The 19,795-nt window shown below is 45.3% G+C and overlaps 1 protein-coding gene across 2 annotated transcripts in view; it reads left to right on the top strand.

Moving 5' to 3' along the window:
- The window catches only part of LOC142566073 (E3 ubiquitin-protein ligase KCMF1-like), a 115,532-nt gene that overhangs the window by 73,553 nt on the left and 22,184 nt on the right, over positions 1 to 19,795 (top strand). The window lies entirely within an intron of this gene.

A 19,795-nucleotide genomic window follows, 5' to 3' on the forward strand; every position in this document is an offset into this window, starting at 1 on the left:
GGACGAGACGGAAGTCAGAACGACAGACAAGGCACTGAACTAAGAACCACTGGTTTATTGTGGGGCATGCAACATGTACAAAACACAGGCTCAGTGCAGAAGACCAACAAAAACACGGTATCTGTGCCAGGATAGGAACGAAATCATCACATCACATGTGCTGTCATAGCAGGCTGTCGCGTTTGCAGAGAAACAGAGGGTATGCTGACGCAGGAGTTTCCATGCAATTGGATACAAAACGCTTCGCAAATCTCGCGTGCTCTTTGCTCTGTATATCTACCTAATATTGCATACCGTATTTATTCGCGTATAACCCGCACCAAAATGTGAAAAAACGCGTTTAAAAAGTGGGGGTGCGGGTTATCTGCGAATTTTTTCCTTGGGAGGGGGGGGGGGGTCGGCTTCACCGCAATGTGCGGCGGCCTTAGTCCGCCATCCCCATCGTCATCGACGCTTGTCAAGCCGATGAAGGGCCAACGAAAGGCCAGCATTGTTGAGCCTCGCGTTAGGCGCTGTTTAGTGTACTTACCCCAGTTTGCACTGTTTGCCTGCTTTGTTTTGGCATCATGAGTGCGACTCGACGGCAGTGTTTCACAGCGAAAGAGAAGCTAAAGATTATAGCCGCTGCCGAAGAAATCGGCAACAGAGCTACTGCAAGACAGCATGACATCGACGAGTCGTGCATTCGCGACTGGAGGAAGAAAAAAGAGAGTCTCGAAGCAACGAACCGGAACAGGCGAGCGTTTCGGGGTCCGAAGACTGGCGCGTACCCCCACCTCGAGACGCAGCTTGCGAAGTTCATTGAGGAGCAGAGAAGTCGTGGCCACGCTGTTTCGACTGAGATGGCGCAAATGGAAGCCCTGAAGTTGGCCCGGGAATTGAACATTCCACGTGAGTTTCGTGCAAGCCGTGGATGGCTTCAGCGCTTCATGCGAAGACATGGATTTTCTATGCGGCGGCGAACAACCATGTGCCAGTGGCTTCCTGAAGCCTACGAGGAAAAGTTGTTGAACTTTCAACGATATGTGATCGCACTTCGGAAGGAGCACAGCTATTTGCTGTCTCAGGTGGGAAATGCTGATCAAACACCTGTGTACTTTGAGATGCCGATGGACACGACCATGGAAAAAAAGGGCTCCAAATCAGTCAGCGTGCTGACCGGCGGAAATGCCAAGCTGCGCTGCACAGTCATGCTATGCGCTTTGGCTGACGGCACGAAACTGCGCCCGTATGTCATTTTCAAACGCAAGACGCCACCTGGCATTCCACTGCCCCCAGGAATCGTTGTGCGTGCGGAAGAAAATTCGTGGATGAACAGTGGCCGAGTCGGTGACTGGCTTCGAGTAATCTGGGAGCGAAGACCAGGTGCCTTGCTGGCACGCCGGTCGATGCTCGTACTAGATTCCTTCAGAGGCCACTGCACTGATGCGGTGAAGGCTCGCCTTGCCGAGACCAGCACCGACCTCGTCATAATACCTGGCGGCATGACGTCCATGCTACAGCCACTCGACGTGTGCCTGAACAAGCCGTTCAAGGCACACGTGAAGCGGCTGTATGCCCAGTTGATGGCCGACGGCATTTACGCCCTCACACCGACGGGACGCGTGCGAAGGCCTGATATTCCATTGCTGTGCCAGTGGATCGTGGATGCGTGGAAAGCGATACCGGCCGATTTGGTGCGCAAAAGCTTTAAAAAATGTGCGATCAGTAATAGTCTGGATGGTTCCGAGGACGACTACGTCTTTGAGAGTGGCGATGAAGCCTCGGATGGCAGTAGTGAGAGCGGCGACGATTAAGAATCGGATAACCAGTGACGTGGTGGCGGTCGTTTGAATAAATGTTCTGAAAACGAAATGATCACTGAGTGTGAGTTGCATCTTTCTAGCGCTCATTTTTTTTTTCAGGTAAACGTGCGGGTTATACGCGAGTTTTTTTTTTTTTTTCCGCCGAGTTCAAAGTTAGGGGTGCGGGTTATACGCAGGGGCGGGTTATACGCGGGTAAATACGGTATTTTTCAAATATAGGTTGGCTGCTGCATTCTTTGTAGTGCTGGGTTGAATGACTAGGTAAAGACCCTTTCAGTGAGTACGCATGCTCTCTCAGCCGGTATTTGAAACAGGGTGTCTACCAAATGGGAAAACTGGGAATTCTCAGGGATTTTGAATAGTCTGGAAATACTCTGGGAAAACTCGGGGACTTTGTGCATCTATCAGGGAAAATTAGCTGTAATTTTATTGAAAGGAAACGAAAGTCGCAGTAACGCTGGCTCTACTAGCAGAGAGGAATCGTAAAAGAATCTACTTTGATGCCGTGTCGTTGGCTGGAGGAGTTGCCAGTGTACAGTCAACGACCGACTTTCTGAACACCTGATAATACGGACAGCTTCGTGGCACTATCACCTACCCTATAGAGTCAGTGTATAAGAACGTCTAAAATTTCGGCCGCAAGAACCCTTCACTGTCAGACTTACTGGACTTTTTGCTGTGACTGCAGGTCCAAAATGGCAATAATCAAAGCCACAACCACCACCATTTTCATTACCTCGCCACCTCGAACTGCTCTCGCACGCAGATCCGCTGGCAGCTGTAGTCACCACTGCGGCAACACTAGGGCTAGCTGCTTCGACGTTCGCTGCCAAGCTTCTTGCTGTTTGGCGCCATGTTTTTCAATAAAACAATTCACTGCGGTTAGCAATGGCGCCTACTCCTCCTTTGTAATAATCACAAATTGCTTGAAAGCTCGGAAAGCGCAAGGCATTGCATAATGCCGATTCCTGAAAGTCATCTTCGCCTTATTAATGTTCCACGGTGAAGCATAAGCCAAAGTATTGCGGTGAAGCATAACAACTGTGGGAAGAGGGGCTATTGCCACAAGACACAGTATGTATTCCTTAATTATACACGCGTGCACCCGGTATTTCCTGTCACAATACGAGCACTGATATGCCTAATTCATGTACCGACAGGCCTTCAGAGCGTTTTCGAATGTGCTTGTGATGGTTTGAGCCCTTAAGGGCAGTAAATGACATGCATTTATTTTTCCCAACTGGCCGATCTTTCAGAGATTTTCGCGGCCCCTATGGAGTTAGAAAAATTGGACGTGGACTGTGCAACTGGCCAAGAAGATGCTTCAAATGGTCCGTGGGGCGAATGAGTGGCGGAAGGAGGATAAGAACAGAAAGGACCTATGCATTGAGGAATAAACGGGAAAGAAAGCATGCCGCCGCTTGTTCAAAGAAGCTTAAGCTCAAAAAAAAAAAAAAAAAAGTGGCTGATTTCGAGATGCAGGTGTCCCTCATTTAAACCAGAATGAACTCTTTAAAGCCGTGAAACGCTGAGGCATTGTGCACGGTCTGAGAGTATGTCAGGACAGTTGAGGTTGACTTACTTCAAAGAGAGAATCTCACTTGTGATAAAGTTTGGGCCTCACACAAATGAGCTTGCTATCAATTCATAGAAATAGCTCGTATTTCGAAAATATTTGCTTCTGTATGCATCTCCTTTTTATTTGTATTTGAGAATGTTCAATTCGAAACGCAATGGGTTTAACCATTTCTTTCGAAGGTATTTTATTTGCTGTGCATTTCACTAACCTCTTCCTTCTTTTCTTTTTGAATAAGATAAACACTATTCCTTACTATTAAAACTGGATTAAATTTTCTTTTTAACATGCTTACTAGCATCAGGTGACATGGTGATAGCCTGTCTTGATATAAAACAAAGTGCTGTGTCACTCAAGGAAAACCTGGAAAATTCTGGGGAATTTGGAAATGTCAACTCGGTAGACACTCTGTTCAAACTATCGGCCTGTTTGGCTAATGTAGCAGCTTTTTCACTTTAGCAGAATCTTATAAACAACTGCATGGGCGCAGTCAACGAAAGGTGTTCTGTATTTTTTCTCATATACTACTTTTCTGGGGCCTTCCTTGTTGACTTTACGGCGTAGTGATAAGAGCTTGTCCCTTGCGCTGAACAAAATGTGTATGCCTATTTTACCTGCGACCTTTTTTAATCTGTGCAAGACCTCATGGACATAGGACATATGACGACTGTGCTTGCATGAAGTCCTAAAAGCTTTTCTACCATCAACACCAGTGTTAGTGCCATTGTTATCACCAGATAGGTGCTTTACAAAGTATTCACATAGGATGACTATGATGTGCTGTTTTCAGGCTTCAGTTGTAAAAGCTCATTGAAAAAGGAAGCAGCAACAGAGTTGTGTTGTATGTTTACGATGCTCCGGAGACTTGCATGTGTCCACAAGACAGAACTGACAATGTGGTTAACATCCTGTTTGTAATGGTTGCAGAGTTGTTCAAGAAATGTGGAATATCACAGCGGATCGCTTGGAGAACAATACGTTTTGGTCTGTATACAGCAGTAAAAATCTGAGGTTTATAACAATATCATACAATACCACTTTGAGGGTCACGTTTATTGCTTCTGGAAATGCACCCCCAGTTCACAGTTTCGTACTCTCACATTACAATTTTTCAGTGATTTATTTTCAGAAGAAACAAATAATCTTTAAGGTGACATTAAAGGAAGAAATATTTTTAGTATTCAGTATCATATATGGTGTATTGTTCAATACATGATGAACTAGCATATCTTTTTAGGAATGTAATAAGGTTCCGACAATTTATAATAGGTTTCACTCAGCTGGGGTATCTATTTTATGCCATTATATTTCATTTTCCATTCTTGTCGTGTGGCGCATTGAGAGGCTGATCCCAGCAAAGACAGCAGTATGGCAGTCTTTGAGTCGCATCTGAACCGATGTCGAAGGGCCAGAAAAATGGAAAATGAAGTTGATTGTTGTAGAATACAACACCATGCAGAGGCGTGCAACCACAGCAAGAGCGAGTCATACCATGGGAGCACCCCCAAGAAAACTCAGTGGTGTGCACCTGCCAGAAAAAAGGCTAGTGAGAAACTTGTAGTAATGAATTATTTGATTTCTAGGCAACATTTTATCAGTTCTCGCATGTCTCGCCGAGGGAGGCAAGTGCGGCTGTGTCACCTGTTTGCGAGAGCCCCTCTGTAAACAAAGTAATTGCACACCTACAAGAGCCATTCAAGCAAGCATCTCACAGTAATGCTTTCAGTGATAAGTTGTTGTTTTCGTTAATAAGAATGTTTATTAAGATAACCATAAAAAGTTTCCACCCCCAGGAAGTGGATCCATAAAGGGGGGGGGGGGGACAAAGGAGGAGGTCAGTTCAGATATTATTGACCATCTTTGAGTCTTGTAGAAATCAAAGTAATTAGTGGACTATGAGGTTCTTGGGGAATGGCTCTTGGGGGAACCAGTGGGAAGGCACCAGGTGTCCAAATCTTGAGACCTTAGAGTCGAAGGGAGAGTGGCTATCGCTCTTCTCCGGTGCTTGGCAATAATCGAGCAGCCCCAGAGTATATGTTGCTGATCCAGCAGCTCTTCCCTGGACAGGAGCGGCAAGTGGCTGATTTCCACGTCTGGAGGCGCGCGCATGCTGGCGTGTCGGGCTGGTGTCACCGCTGTCCAACATTTACAGATACATCTTTAGTTTCAGAACTGTTTGCAGCACCTGTAGGAAGCAGGCGGCCTGTCGCCGTCCCCGCCACTGCAGCGCTGCAGTCGCAGGTTGAGCTAGGAGAGTGAAAATCGTCTGCTAGCCCGCAGTGTTTTGCACGGGCACTCGCATTCGAATCATTATTGCGCGAATGGTGTTTCGGCTCTTGCCCGGAGGTATTTGATAACTTATGTGGGCTTAGCGTGCTACGAACTTAGGAGCGGTATTCTGAGCAGTGTTACAAGCGTCCGTTTTGTGCAATGACGAAAGGCGTGCTTTGATTCTGCTTCTCATGAGATGAATCGAATCTTGCTACTTCAATAGATTCGAATTATCTGCCGAAGCAGTTTTTCGAGACTGGCTGGTGTGTTGTGCATTTCGCGCAAAATTACTTTTACGTTTTATTGCAGCAATACTAGTGCAAATAAAATCCGCCGCTGTGTCTCGGTGGTTACGGCTCGCGGCTGCTGTCTCGAAAGCCGTGAGTTCGATACCGGTGAATGTTAAATGCAAGAAGCCCGTGCACTATGCAATATTGGTGCACATTAAAGAACCCCAGATGGTCGAAAATCATCCGGAGCCCTCCGCAATGGTGCCCCTCTTTGCCTGATTTGCTTTGGGGCGTTAAACCTCACGATTTTACTAGTGACTGTAGAAAATTGCAAAATGTGGTCTAGCCAAATGCTCACCGTAACCCTGTGCACAATAATTTTCAAAGGCATCTTGTATACGCTATGTTGAGCACTACTTTTTGTTTATTAAAATATTTTAAAATTGATTTTATTTATACTAATTTAAGTATTAATGCACGAGAGAGTAACTCGAGGCCTTTGGCATTGGCATTCAAAATAGAGAAATTTTTATTTATTTATTCATTTATTTATTTATTCATTTACCTCACAGGCTCCCGAAGGAGTATTGCGTGAGGGGAGGATACAGGGAATTAGCAAAAAAAAGGAGTAAAAAGAAATTATACATTGTTAGCGAGTAAACATGAAAGAACAAATATCTAACAATATAAATAACGGGATAAATGAAACAAACGACTGTGTGAAGTAACAAAAAGGAGTACCAAGAAATTATACAAATGGTAGCAGGTGAAGGTGAAAGAACAAGTCTGTAATAGTGTTAAAGCAATTCAAAACAAACATTCAAACAAAACAAAAAGAAGAACCATACAACTTAGCTACAAGTATTTACTTAGGTGCGCAGTATGGTTTAGTTGTGACGAATTATGGAAATAATATGCATAAGCGTGCTTTGAAGGATACTAGGTCAAGAATTTCAACTATGTCGTTTGGTAGGTTATTCCAATGTTGAATGGCACATGGTAACGCGGAAGAATTGAAAGCATTTGTTCGGCCAAAGATACGCTGGAAACTGAGATGATTATACAAACGCCGAGATGTACGAGATGGACGAGTGAGCGGCAGAGTGGACGGGCGCGTGCTATGGATTATCTTGTGAAATGGACAAAGCAATCCTATGATTCTTCGTGATTCAAAAGATGAGAGAGATAAAGATGACTTAATGCTAGTCACGCTAGAGTCACGGTGATAATCTCTGACAATGAAGCGGGCGGCGCGGTTTTGGACCGATTCGAGAGATTCGATTAAGTAAGCTTGGCGAGGTGACCAGATAGGGGCTGCGAATTCCAGTTGTGGCCTTACAAAAGTCTGATAAGCGATTTGTCTGGTGAGGACAGGAGCATCACGAAGGTTGCGTTTAAGATAGCCGAGCGTACGTGAAGCTTTAGCAGTTATTTTTTCGGTGTGCGCAGACCATGGCAGGTTAGGTGTAAGGAGAATGCCGAGGTACTTGTATGAGTTGGTGCGTGTGACGGGGTTCTTATCAAGTGAGTAATCGAAAGTGGAAAATGTCTTTTTGCGGGTGAATGTTATTAGTTTGCATTTATCAGTGTTTAGAGTCATTTGCCAAGAAGAGCACCAGTTAGTACTACGGTCAAGATCTTGTTGGAGAGCGATGTGATCGGAAGGTGAGCAGATTTCACGATAGATCACACAATCGTCTGCGAACAAGCGAGTGAATGACGTTATTTCGGATGGAAGGTCGTTAATATAGATCAGAAAAAGTAATGGTCCGAGTACGCTTCCTTGTGGGACACCAGATGTTACATCGCTGATACTGGAAATAAAGTTATCGACGACGGTGAATTGCTTATGGAATGACAAGAAATTTCTTATCCAAGATACTGTTATGGAATCGATGTTTAAGCATGAGAGTTTAGCTATGAGACGGCAATGAGCAACGCGATCGAAAGCCTTAGCGAAGTCTATGAAAATGGAATCTGTTTGTATGCCCTTATCCATGTTTAGGAAAATATCCGCAGTCAATTCGAATAGTTGCGTTTCACATGATAGTCCTTTTCTAAAACCATGCTGATGTTTAAAGAAGAACTTGTTAGTTTCCAAGTGATTTGCTACGTTTGAAAAGATTATGTGTTCTAGTAACTTACCGGGAACGCTTGTTAGTGATATTGGGCGGTAATTGTTAACAGCGCTTTTATCACCAGATTTAAAGAAAGGTATAACTTTACCAACCTTCCAGTCATACGGAACTTCCCCTGTTGAGAGGGACTGTTGAAACAAGCAGGAAAGGACTGTGCTAGAGGAAACTACAGTATATTTTAAGATTTTTGAGTTTATACCGTCCATGCCGGAAGAAGTTGACATCTTGAGGTTGTTGATCAGCTCAGCAACACCAGTGGTTGTTATATTGATGGGGGCCATGTATGTACAATCGAGTTCGATGGGTGTTGGTATATTTCAATGGTCTTCCTTTGTAAATACGGACGTGAAGTAATTGTTAAAGATAGATGCTGAAAGCTCTCGTGCAATCGGCAAGCCATAGCTATCAAGTAGTTGTGAAATGTCAGAATCTTTAACGGGAGAGATCGTTTTCCAAAATTTTTTGGGTTTGTTTTGAAGCAGTGATTGCAGATCGCAAGAGAAATACTTTTGCTTGGCTTGACGCAGGGCATTACAGTAGGCTGTATCACAAGACTTATGTTTGCTCCAAGACGCAGGTGTGTCAACACGTTTGGCCGTCCTGTAAAGACTCTTCTTTTTATTCTTTAGAGTAAGAAGAGCTTTAGTGAACCATGGTTTTGATGAGTTAGCGCGAAATGAAACCTTTGGTATATGCGCATGCGCTAATTCCATTAACTTTTCTTTGTACAGGCACCAATTCTCGTTCTCTGTCCGCTCGGAAAAAGTTGCTAAGAATGAGGACGTGAAGGTTTCCATACCATTGTTTATAGCGCTGACGTTTGCTCTTTTGTAATCAAATACTTGTTTAGTTTTCAGGTGACGTGAGCGTGAAGGTGTATGAACTGTGAATTGTAACAACCGGTGGTCACTGAACCCATCCGTAAAAGTGATAGCGTTAACCCTCTCGGGCGCGGATGATAGAACAAGATCTAAAATATTATTGATACGAGTAGGCTGGTTTATTAATTGCACAAGTGAAAAATCAAGTGTTAGTTGAATGAACTCACAAGATGCACGTGATTGGCCTCGCAAGTTTTGTCAGTCAATGTCTGGAAAGTTAGTCACCAAGAAGAAAAATATCAGCTTTGTTATATTTGGATCGAATAGACGTAATGTTATCGTGCAATTCGGAAAGGAAATTGTAGGAGCTATCGGGTGGTCTGTAGCATACACCATAAATTGTATTCTATTGGGGAAATGTTACGCCGACCCACAGAATTTCGAGACTGGATGACATCGGCACAAGAAATGACGGGATATGTTTTTTTATGGCGAGCAATACCCCACCACCTCTTCTGTCGTCCCTATCTCTGCGATAGTGTAAACATTAGAATCGGGTAGAACTTCGCCATTCGTAATTTCAGAGCTGAGCCAAGTTTCCGTAAGTGCTAATACATCACAATCGCAGTCGTCTAAGTATGACGAAACTTCATTGTGTTTAGGAAGAATGCTACGAATGTTAGTTAATGATATAGATAGGTGCGAGGGCACAATAGGCTCATGTAGTGAATTGGGGTTTTTCTTAAGGCACGTGTTCCCAGCCTAGGTCTTTGCTATCTGGGTAGGGGGATTACAGCGGCGGACGCTGCATCGTATGTGTACACATTGTTATCAATTCTTAGTTTATCGAGGGTTAGCTTAAATTGCGCGTTTTTGGTTTTTGCAAAGTCTATCAGTTTGCGCGGAGCGATACGGGTTTGCAAAGAAAAATCTTCACGAACAGCATAATTAGTGTTCTTGAACTTGTGGCCTTTTTCTATTACGCGCTGCTTATCCTTAAAAAAGGCGAACTTGATTATGACCGGTCTATTCTTCTCATCGTTGTATTGACCGAGGCGATGCGCGCGGTCTATTTGAGCTGGATCGATTGTGATACCAAGGTGTTGCTTACATATGTCAATGATTTTTGATTCTGATGATGACCATGATTCGCTTTTGTCATCTGCGATTCCAAAAAATAGCAAGTTGCAGCGGCGAAGTTTATTTTCTGTGCCTTCACAGCGCGATTGTATTGTTTTTAGCTGTGTGGAAATGCCTTTAGCTATATTCAGTGATTCGGGCGATGTATCGTTGACCGAACTTTTCATTGAAACAAATCGACTTCTACAGCCCGGAGCCTAGTCGACAACTGCTTCAGCTCGACATCAACTGACGCCTGCCAGTTCTTTAGTGCTCGCAGGTCATTACGAATCTCGTCCTGGCCGGATTCAATACGTTGCAAGGTTGCGAGAACGTTATCCAGCACATCCGGCCCGGGGTTTGATTCTATATCACCGGATAGAAGTAGGCGCAACCGACATATGCATAAGGAAAACAAGTTTTTGCCACGCTTCAGTAACGACATTAGCTCACTGGGGCACAACACCGCAAAAAGACACCGGTTGCTACTTTTCAGACGAGAACAGCGGTTCAAGTAACCAAACTGAAATGTGAGCACGGGTGAGCACTCCATGTCCGAAACGGTGTTGTGCCCCAGCGCGTCGGATGCGGATGGTCGTTTAAATACGGTGCAGCCTATGCTGTCTGTTAAAGCAGTTGGCTTTGAAGATCCCGGTTGCCAGCAGATGAAATGAGTACCATCCAAGGCTGGCAGTTGCGTGCAATTCATGAAGCGGTCCTGTGGCTGTTTCTAGATAAATGGGCCAGTTGTGCACAGGGCAGCAGGCAACGCCAGAAGAAGGGACACCTGAAATGTGAGCACGGGTGAGCACTCCATGTCCAAAATGGTGTTGTGCCCCCCCTATTTATTCAAACACGCCAAACACTATTGACAAATTTGCTGTCAACTAATTTGTCAGACAAGCTTCGCCTTCTTTCCTCTCTTTGAGCTCTAATGGCACTGCTATTTTCCAAGCACTTTGCTTGTGCAAGGAAGTGCATGTGGGTCACTAAGTAAAAGTGAATTAAGCTGTGAACGCCTCGGCATGCGCTGGGCAATCAATGCCTTTCATGCCTTTTTTTACGAGAGAATCCACCACGCTCCGAAACAGGTCGCCAAACAACTCTCCCTTTCTAGCCTCTCATATAGAGTGTTCTACCGTGCTTACACAGGCAAACATCTTTTTGGAAGGGTACGCGAGGCAGGCACTGACATACTCGTGCTCAATAATGAGCATAGCCTCACGCGAAGGGAATCCTGCCTGCCAAGTACGTCTGCTTTGCAGAGTTCACATTGCATTTTCTTTTTCACTTTGAAAGCCACGTAGCCTGCCAAGTAGTACAAGGCTGTTTCTTCTGGTGATGGAAGACTGTATTTATGGTCATTTGAAGCATTGGTCCCTTAATGGTATCGCCATCAGCTTCTGCCAGACCCGTTCTTTCCTTGCTTTTTTCTGGATGAGGGCCTCGTGACGCTTTTCTCCGAGGCTCTCGAAAGCACTGAGGCACAGTCGGTGCCTGTCTCACAGTTCCCTGTCACAGCCATTTCAATAAGTGTGTAAAGAGAATGTAGCCTAAACAATTGGCTAAACTTGGTCACTGTAGGATGGTCTTCGCCACCTCTGAATGAACTTGCTAGTCCAAAGAATCTGTGCAATAAAAAGATATTATATATAAGCATTTTGAGGCTTTTCAATGTGGCAGTCTAATTAACCTCAAGTGGGTCCTGGTTTAATTTCCCTGTGAGAACATAGCTGACACCCTTGTTGTGCCAGATGTCTATAATGGATAGCACTGACATCAATGTAGTCCAGAGACGCAGTGGTTTGACTTAATGCGATGAGTTTGATATCTCCTCTTGCTTCTGTTTGGTTCTACATGTCCAGGAATTCCTCCAAAAACAGGAAGAATGTGTGTAAATGCAAAAGAAAAAAAAAAAGCTATTAAACTACAACAGAAATGGTGCACTATACTATAAAAGTGTTTTTTTCTCTCCTCTCAATGAGATTTTTCTGATTGATTCTTTTATATTGAGTACACACAAACTGCTTACCCTAATTTTAGGAGAACCTTTTCTTATTCCAGCTTGAGGAATCTTGGCATTCAGGATGTCAAAAAGATAATTTAGCAGCAAAGTAACTTATTCAGTCCCTGCGCTGTTGGCAAAGCCAGGTACTTTTAGGGGCCGGTAGACTTAACCCCGTCGCCACACTGCGGCTGAAAACCTGAAAGACAGTTTCTTGATTTTACTGGAGCCACAAAAAAGCAAGCTGCGCAATATAGAAGCTTAAAATGTCATCTACCAATCAATAAACATTGTCCACACTGACAATAGGAACTGTGTGTGGTAGAAGCATGCATACGCAATATTTAATCTGGAAATAGCAATAACAGGTTGGTAAGGAAAGGCATCTGAAATATCGTACTTGAGTTGCAAGGCAAACATTCATGGTCTGAAGCCCCTGTGGCTTGACGTGATACTCAGTTTTGGCACCACCTTAATCTCGGCCTTTTTCTCTGCCTCGTAGAGTTGCCCATGGTAGTTCAGTTGATGGTCCCCGATCTGCAATAAAATTGCCATGCTTGCAGAGTATAAAAACAAGGCACACATGTTCATTTAAAAGAAGCAATTCCACACTAAACAAGCAGGCTTGGTTATAACTTGCCTCTCCATGCTGGTGCTTCATCAAATGATTTGAGACACACAAGGTTACGTGTGGCATGCCACATATGAAATGCAGAAATGAACCACGGAGCTTTCCACTGACCCCAAGATGCTTCCGCAGTCACTTATTGTTTCCAGCTCCGTCACTGATAACAGCCAATACTTGGGTGCCATCCTGGTGAAGCTGCAGAACCGAGTTTACCACCATTTTTGCCAGCACTCAGCCTGGTGCTGCTCCCTTTGTAGCATAGCTTGCAATGGGCTGAACCCATGAATCGAACATGGGAATGATCATTATGACTAAAGCATGGTCTGCTAGTTATCCAGCATCCGCTTTGGCAACATCACCATAGTTTATAAATCCATCAAATTTGCAAGATGTTCTGTTAAATTCAGTTGATTACCACAACTTCAACTCATCAATTAGTATACATTTATAGGTTTGATGTTCTGGCTTTCCTGTTATTTGCAGCTGAATGCTTTCGAGGGCAAATTTATTTAAACCATACTCGCACGGCAGACCCCTCAGCAGCTGCACGAGATGACATGTACTTGGGAGAAGAATTTTCATATTAGGAAGGGCCTTGTAGCCCTTTGGGCTTGTTAGCCACAGGAGTAAGCAGACCATGAGCCAATCGGCTGTGTATCTATGACTGCGCAGCGATTTTGCTGCCTGCTGCATCACTGCTGTTTCGAGCGCCATTTTTTATACCTCGGGCAAATCTTCGGTGATTTCATCCAGTCTTTGTCAACTCATTCTTCAGCTTCTCGCTCAGCCGCATTACATCTTGTCTTTTTTCGTTCTCGTGCTGCAGTGGCACGAATTAGTTGCTTTCGCAGCACACTTGCTGCCACAGGCACCTTTTTCTTCGATTGAGTCGACACTGCCCTCCACTTCAAACATTTTGCCAAGTTGGTCCACATAGCATACATATCTTTGCCTGCACTAGTCAAAACAGCGCAGTCTTTGTAATAGAGCGTACTTCTAGCATTTTGTGCCACACCACTGCAGTTGGTGACATCGACGTCAGAGCAACCATGGCAAAATTACTTTGTGTGCACAATCTGCAAAATTGCCTCTACATCTTTCACAGAAAAACCTGAACGCACATCCCACTTGTGCAACAACCTTCCATTTACTTGGACAGCATAGGTCAGGTCCTCACAAAATACGACACTTTTCAGGATGGTGTAAACCCCTCCCTTCATTCCGGCGTCGTAAAGACCTCTTTGTACTTTCCCGCCTCCTCCTCAAGGGCCACCATTCTCCAGTTTCTTGGAAGCTGTATCGATGCACTCTTTTCCTCAATCTGTGTGAAATCAATGCTTTGCACAGGATCAGACGTTTCAGGAGCTTCTAGGTGGCACTCCGAAAATGTGGCTATAGCAGGCACTGCATTGCTAGGTGCGCTGGGTCTTTTTTTTAGGCAACCGCTGCCTCTTGCCATTTCTTGATAAGTAGCTCGGTACGTTTGGGAATAGACACTGAACTGCATCAGGCTTCAATGCCCAACACCCACGGTCCATCTCGACAATCTCACCGTCAATGACATGCTTGTACGTCTTCACAATGTCATTGGGCACAAAATGCACTTCACACACCTTGGAAGTCTTGCTGAGCACTTTGTCTGCGTGCCAGTAGCTCTAACCCACCTTGCGAGAAGTTGTGGATCGGATGGTGGTGCAAAAAAAAGTTGCATTTCTCCGGGTTGTGCTTGTACCCGCTGGTACAGCCGGGCACGAAGCAAGTTGGCATCGTTGCATTTGAAAGCTGCTTAACGACCAGTAGTGTTTGTTGGTCTGAGTGCACTGTAGCTCTCGATGCAGACCACGTGTTCGCAGACCGCACAGGAAAAATATGGACAAAAAAAGCAACAACAAACACGCACATGGGCCAAGTAGCAACTGCAGGAAAGAAGCTGCGCGTGCGTTGGCGACCGCGCAACCTTCGACTGCGGCGTCCTCTCACCGTCCCAGTACATACAGCGCTCGCTTTCAGAGGAGGAGTTATGGAATTAAAAAAAGTATCTATAAACGTTGCTGCTGTCTCTGTGATGATACCTCACAGGCGTGCAACTGGGTAAGCTTCTCTGGCAGAGGCGCAGGATTTTGTGGGAGGATGTTCCGGAGCGTGGCCCTTCGAGCTGCCTTCACCTTTGCCAGGGCTGTGTTCGGGTGGACCGGGTATGGGCTGTGAGGCGCTTGTAGCCAAGTCTCTGAGGGGCAGGAAAGAAGCTCCCTTGCCAAAGAGTCAACCATTCGGTTGCCAGTGGCCGCAGCATGACTTGGTATCCATGTGAGGCGGACAATGGGGCCAGCCTTGTCAACGATTCGCATCGCCCGGTGTATCGAGTGAACTGCACCATTGCGTGAGTCCAGCCGGATGCAGGCCTTTATGGAGGCCTACGAGTCTTTGTAAACAGTATGATGAGTGAAGGCTGCAAAAGGAGGCTTGAGGAAGGCGTTGCATGCAGCGGATATCACAGCCAGTTCTGCCGCTAATGGGTCGTTGCAGGCAGGGCAGCAGAAGTAGTAGGCCATGGCGGTCTGTGGGCAATAGCAGGCTATGGCTGAAGCTTCGTCACTGAGGGCGGCGTAAGTGTAGACAGCGTGGTGATGGGGAGGAGCATCACGAACTTCTGCTGCATGATACCTTGCGTAAGACAACTGCCTATCTGTGTGATCGGCATTCATGTTTTGGGGAAACGGTGCAAAGGCCTGGTCAGGGAACAATCCCATGGAGCAGGGAAAGAGGGTAGAGGGGTTGAGGGGACTGGCAGATGAAGCGAGAGGATGCTGTGACCAGATGTCGTGGATCTTAGTCGGAACTGATGTAAATGCTTGGCAGCCTCGGTTATTGCCTCGATCGGATTCATCTGGTCCATTAGGGCAAAACGATGAAAGATTGAAACGTGGCAAGCTGGTGACAATCCTCATGGCTTCATGGTTGAGCGATTCGAGTTTGTCTTTTTTTTTTTTTTCATTTCTTTTGGTTCAGACTGTAGAAATTGTAGCCATATATAGCATGTGAGATTAGTAGAGCAGTCACGAGGTGACTGAGAGTTCGCTCATCACTTCCCCAGTTCTTGGACGCAATGTGGCAGACTAGGTGAAGTATCTGATGCCGAGTGATGTTGCAAAGCCATGTTGCTGCACCGCCATGTGCATCGATGTAGATGCCTGTCTTGCTGTGATGTATGTCGAACACTGTCTTGCTGAGATCACCATCAAAGGTGAACGAAAATTCCGAGGCAGAACGAACTTAGTTTTGTCAGCATGAGTCCGACCTCCTTTAGAAATGTAGCAATGGTGTTGAGAAATGAGGTATAAATTTTCTCGATGCCTGTAACTTGAAATGATGTGCAAGAATGCCGGTAGTAAATAGCACAAGCATGGGTGTGAGTCCGTGGCAGTAAACTGGGTGAAGCGGGAATACTCCCGAACTACTGTGGTGGCAGCCACCAAAGAGCAAAGCGACAAATTAGTTTTGCTGGAAATACTGGAAGAATTTTTCTGTAAATCATAGAAGGTTGCAGCACATCCACAGCAATGCTAGGCGGCACTTTGTTCTAGAAGGCGTTTCTTTTTTCTTTTTTTCAAATGTTCAGTCACCACCGTACATCTATGGCAGTGATGCTCAAAGGGTTAAGTGCAAATAAATTTTTATTCTTTGAAGGTAAATTCTACAGATTTCATGTTATTTTAGATTGCCAGAATTAGAAGCATGCTACATTTTTTATCCAATTGGGTGCTCATTATATTGAGGTGCACTTTGTTTTGTGCAATGAAGTCATAAAAACAGTGTCTGCACTTGATTCGTGTGCAGTTTAGGATCACGTAACTACTGGTAAATGACGCAGCGGTGTGTTCGGGTATTATTTTCTGCCTTTCTTTAATTCAGGCCGCCAAATAATTCGATCAGTTATATCGGTCTCGTGAAAGTCGAATTAATGGAAGGCGACTGTATTTCTTAGCATCATCTATGGCTTCAGATGTGCGCCATTAAATGTATGTGCAGAAGTCACCTTTATTAGTAGTGTTCACATGGTCATAGTATTAAGGATTTCAGGTAAAAGCTGAAAAATTACATGAAAAGAAGGGCAATTGAAATATAAGACGGACGTTAAATATGAAAAATACCAGGTCGCTGCGCACTCGTGTGCATGGGATAGCAGCACCACCAAACGGTGAGTGGAACCCGCCGTGGTTGCTTAGTGGCTATGGTGTTCCACTGCTGAGCATGAAGTCGTGGGATCAAATCCTAGCCACGGTGGCCGCATTTCAGTGAGGGCAAAATGCTAAAAATGCCATTCAGATGCAGATTGGATGCACAATAAAGATCCCCAGGTGGTCAAAATTTGCCAGTGTCCCACTACGGTGTGCCTCATACTCAGATCATGGTTTTGGCACATAAAACCCCAGAAATTAACTTTTTAAACAGTGAGTGGGAAGCTGTTAATCTGTTACTGTGCTGAGCAGCGGCAACAACAGCACATGTTCTTTCCACAACATGGGAACAGCAAATAGCGATTATTGTGTATCAAGACCAAGGAAATGCGCTGCTCTGACTCACGAGCCTAAGATTAACAGCTTGTTTTCCCGCTGAGACTGTCTGATGGCACTGCTGTCAAACATGCAAAGATGTGTAGACACATAATATTTTACATATTTCACAGGCCTTCTGTATTTGCCGAGTAAAAGTAAACACGCAATGTGTACCTTTCAGGAAACACATCATTTTGACATGTCTTATGGTTCTTTACAACTGCGTAATTGACATCTTGACAATTGGAATAACAATTAAGAAGTTATATGTAGTAAACTCCCTTTAAGATGAACTCGAAGAGACCATGGAAATTTGCTTGTCTTAGCAGAAGAATAATTGGCAACATGACCAGGTGCATCCAAATATCTTACTTCAAGACGGTAAAGGAAGTAGACAAAACAGGGAAAAGATAACATAAAAGCATTTGTTTAGCTGAACTTCATAGAAAACTGTTTTCAAGTGGTACTCTTGCTTGGTTTCATCCAGTCCATGATAGATGTTTGGCACTTCTGTGCAAATCAGCGAGCAGCCACAAAGGATGTCATCTCACCTAATGACCTTAAAAATCGTTCTGTGCCTTCGTGCTGCTAGAAAAAGTTCACTAGGAAGTTAAAGCAGGCATCGGCCGTCTCGCAGCTCATCGGTGCAGGCTTTGAGCTAGTGAAAGTACGCAGGATTGCGCTGAGCATGCAGCAAAGCAACGCAACTGGGGAAGGAGAAACAGGGGAAGCGTCGCAGAAGAGGAAGGTAGGCGGAGGCGCGCTTGGTTGACCTCCTCTGGCAGTTGCTACAGGGTTCATTTGCGATATGGATGTACAGTAAAACCTCGTTAAGCCATACCTGCTTAAACAGTAGTTGCATTTTAAAAGTAGTAAAGTCAAATCCCCGACTCAGTGGCCATTGAACATAATACGTTTTGCATCCGCATAAACTGTACCAGCTTATTGTGTATGTATCAGCTAACATATCGGTGGCCTGTGTTGTGGCGTCGCGCATGCTAGGACAAAAACCAGGTGCTCAGCATAAAAGAAAAATTGGACATTGTTCGTGCTGTTGAACGTGGCACGAAGTCTGCGCTGGCATGCGAGAGGGATCTACCGTTGACTACAGTGTGTGGCATTTGGAATGTGAAGGAGAAGATACTCAGCAGTGCTGCTGGGACCACGAAAAGATGTTGGCTACGAGGTTCAACTTTCCAGGTTCGACTTTTTGCCATTGTTGCCTCTGTTATTGCCGAAGTGTCGCCTAACGACAGTGATGAGGAAGACACGGAAAGTGACTGCACGGGTGATTCAGGCCCGACAGTGGCAAAAACTGCACGTTATGTGAGCCTCATGGTGTTTATTGACAAGAGGGGGGGCTGGCAGGAAAGCTGGCTCGCAGCTTAAGGGAATTTGAGGCCACGGCAGCCTAGCAGCAACAACCGTGGCCTCAAACAAAAATAACTGACTTCTTTCGTGTGAAATTAAATTTTCATTACACTCTCTCTGAGTTCTGTTTTTAATAGGTAAGTGGGCGATCGCACATTATTTTAGTTAAGCAGTACTACCGTTTTGTACGGACTTTTTCACGGCTCCGGCCAACTACGGTTTAACGAGGTTTCACTGTACTGGGTTCGTCTCGTGATAACAGCGACCTCGTGCGCCATATGCAGCGTGTGTGATTGAAAGCATGCAACGGTGAGCCGACGATGGCGGATCAATCTTGCGTGTGCAAAGGAGGAAAGGGGGGGCATGCATGGCAGTGGGGAGGGAAGGGGGTGTTGTGCATTGGCCGTGTGTGGTCACACAGGCTTTATCTTGAACGTAATCTGCTTTGGGGGCCAGTTTAGGCTCGTAGCTTTGTGTGCGCTGTATTCTTGCCGCTCAGTTTGCATTGAAGCGATAGACAGCGTGCAGTTCACTTTGCTTGCTGCTGCAATTTCTCACGCCAGCGTTCTGACTGCGAGCTTCCATGGTCATCGAATGTGACGTGTTCATGTTTGCCTGTGCGTGCTGACACCATGCTTGTTAATTTAGTTTGTAAGTGAATGTTTACAAGGAGGCATTCTACTCCGGTGGCTGCTGCGTATGGCGCAGCCGCACAAGCCCTGTCTTGAATACGATCTGCGGTGCGGAGAGTGTAGGCGCACGGAGGGCCGATAGCATCGTATGCGCTATAGCACCTATACGGTTGCGCGGCACCCGCGTTCATGAAGTGAAACATCACCTTCTCTTTTTGTTTCCTCTTGTTTTCGCCTCTGTCCACGGGCGATGTGCACCACAGGCCTCCAGTAGGGGGCCTTGATTTGCACGCCCCCAGGCGCAGCATATCGAGGCACCCTAGCCTCCAGGATTGGTAGCGTTGGTGGTCACTTCACATGTTCGTCTTAAGCGGATTTTTTTTTAGATTGAGCATTTGGAAAACCAAACAAACGTTCCCATGTTGTCCATTATATGTGAGAATTTGGCTGTGACCCGGTATCTACTGGTAGATGATGTTGTGCCCCCTTGTCGATTGCGTGATGGTGGAGTAGTCGAATGTCTGTGACTAATTGCACAGTAGGTCCGTGTTTGAAAGGGGACAGCAGACACTGGAGAGCTGCCTTCGAGTCACAAAAGATGGACCATGAATGTGATGATTTGTGGCCAATAAACTCCAGAGCA

Source organism: Dermacentor variabilis, unplaced genomic scaffold, assembly GCF_050947875.1.
Source record: "Dermacentor variabilis isolate Ectoservices unplaced genomic scaffold, ASM5094787v1 scaffold_12, whole genome shotgun sequence".
Classification (NCBI taxonomy): Eukaryota; Metazoa; Arthropoda; class Arachnida; order Ixodida; family Ixodidae; genus Dermacentor; species Dermacentor variabilis.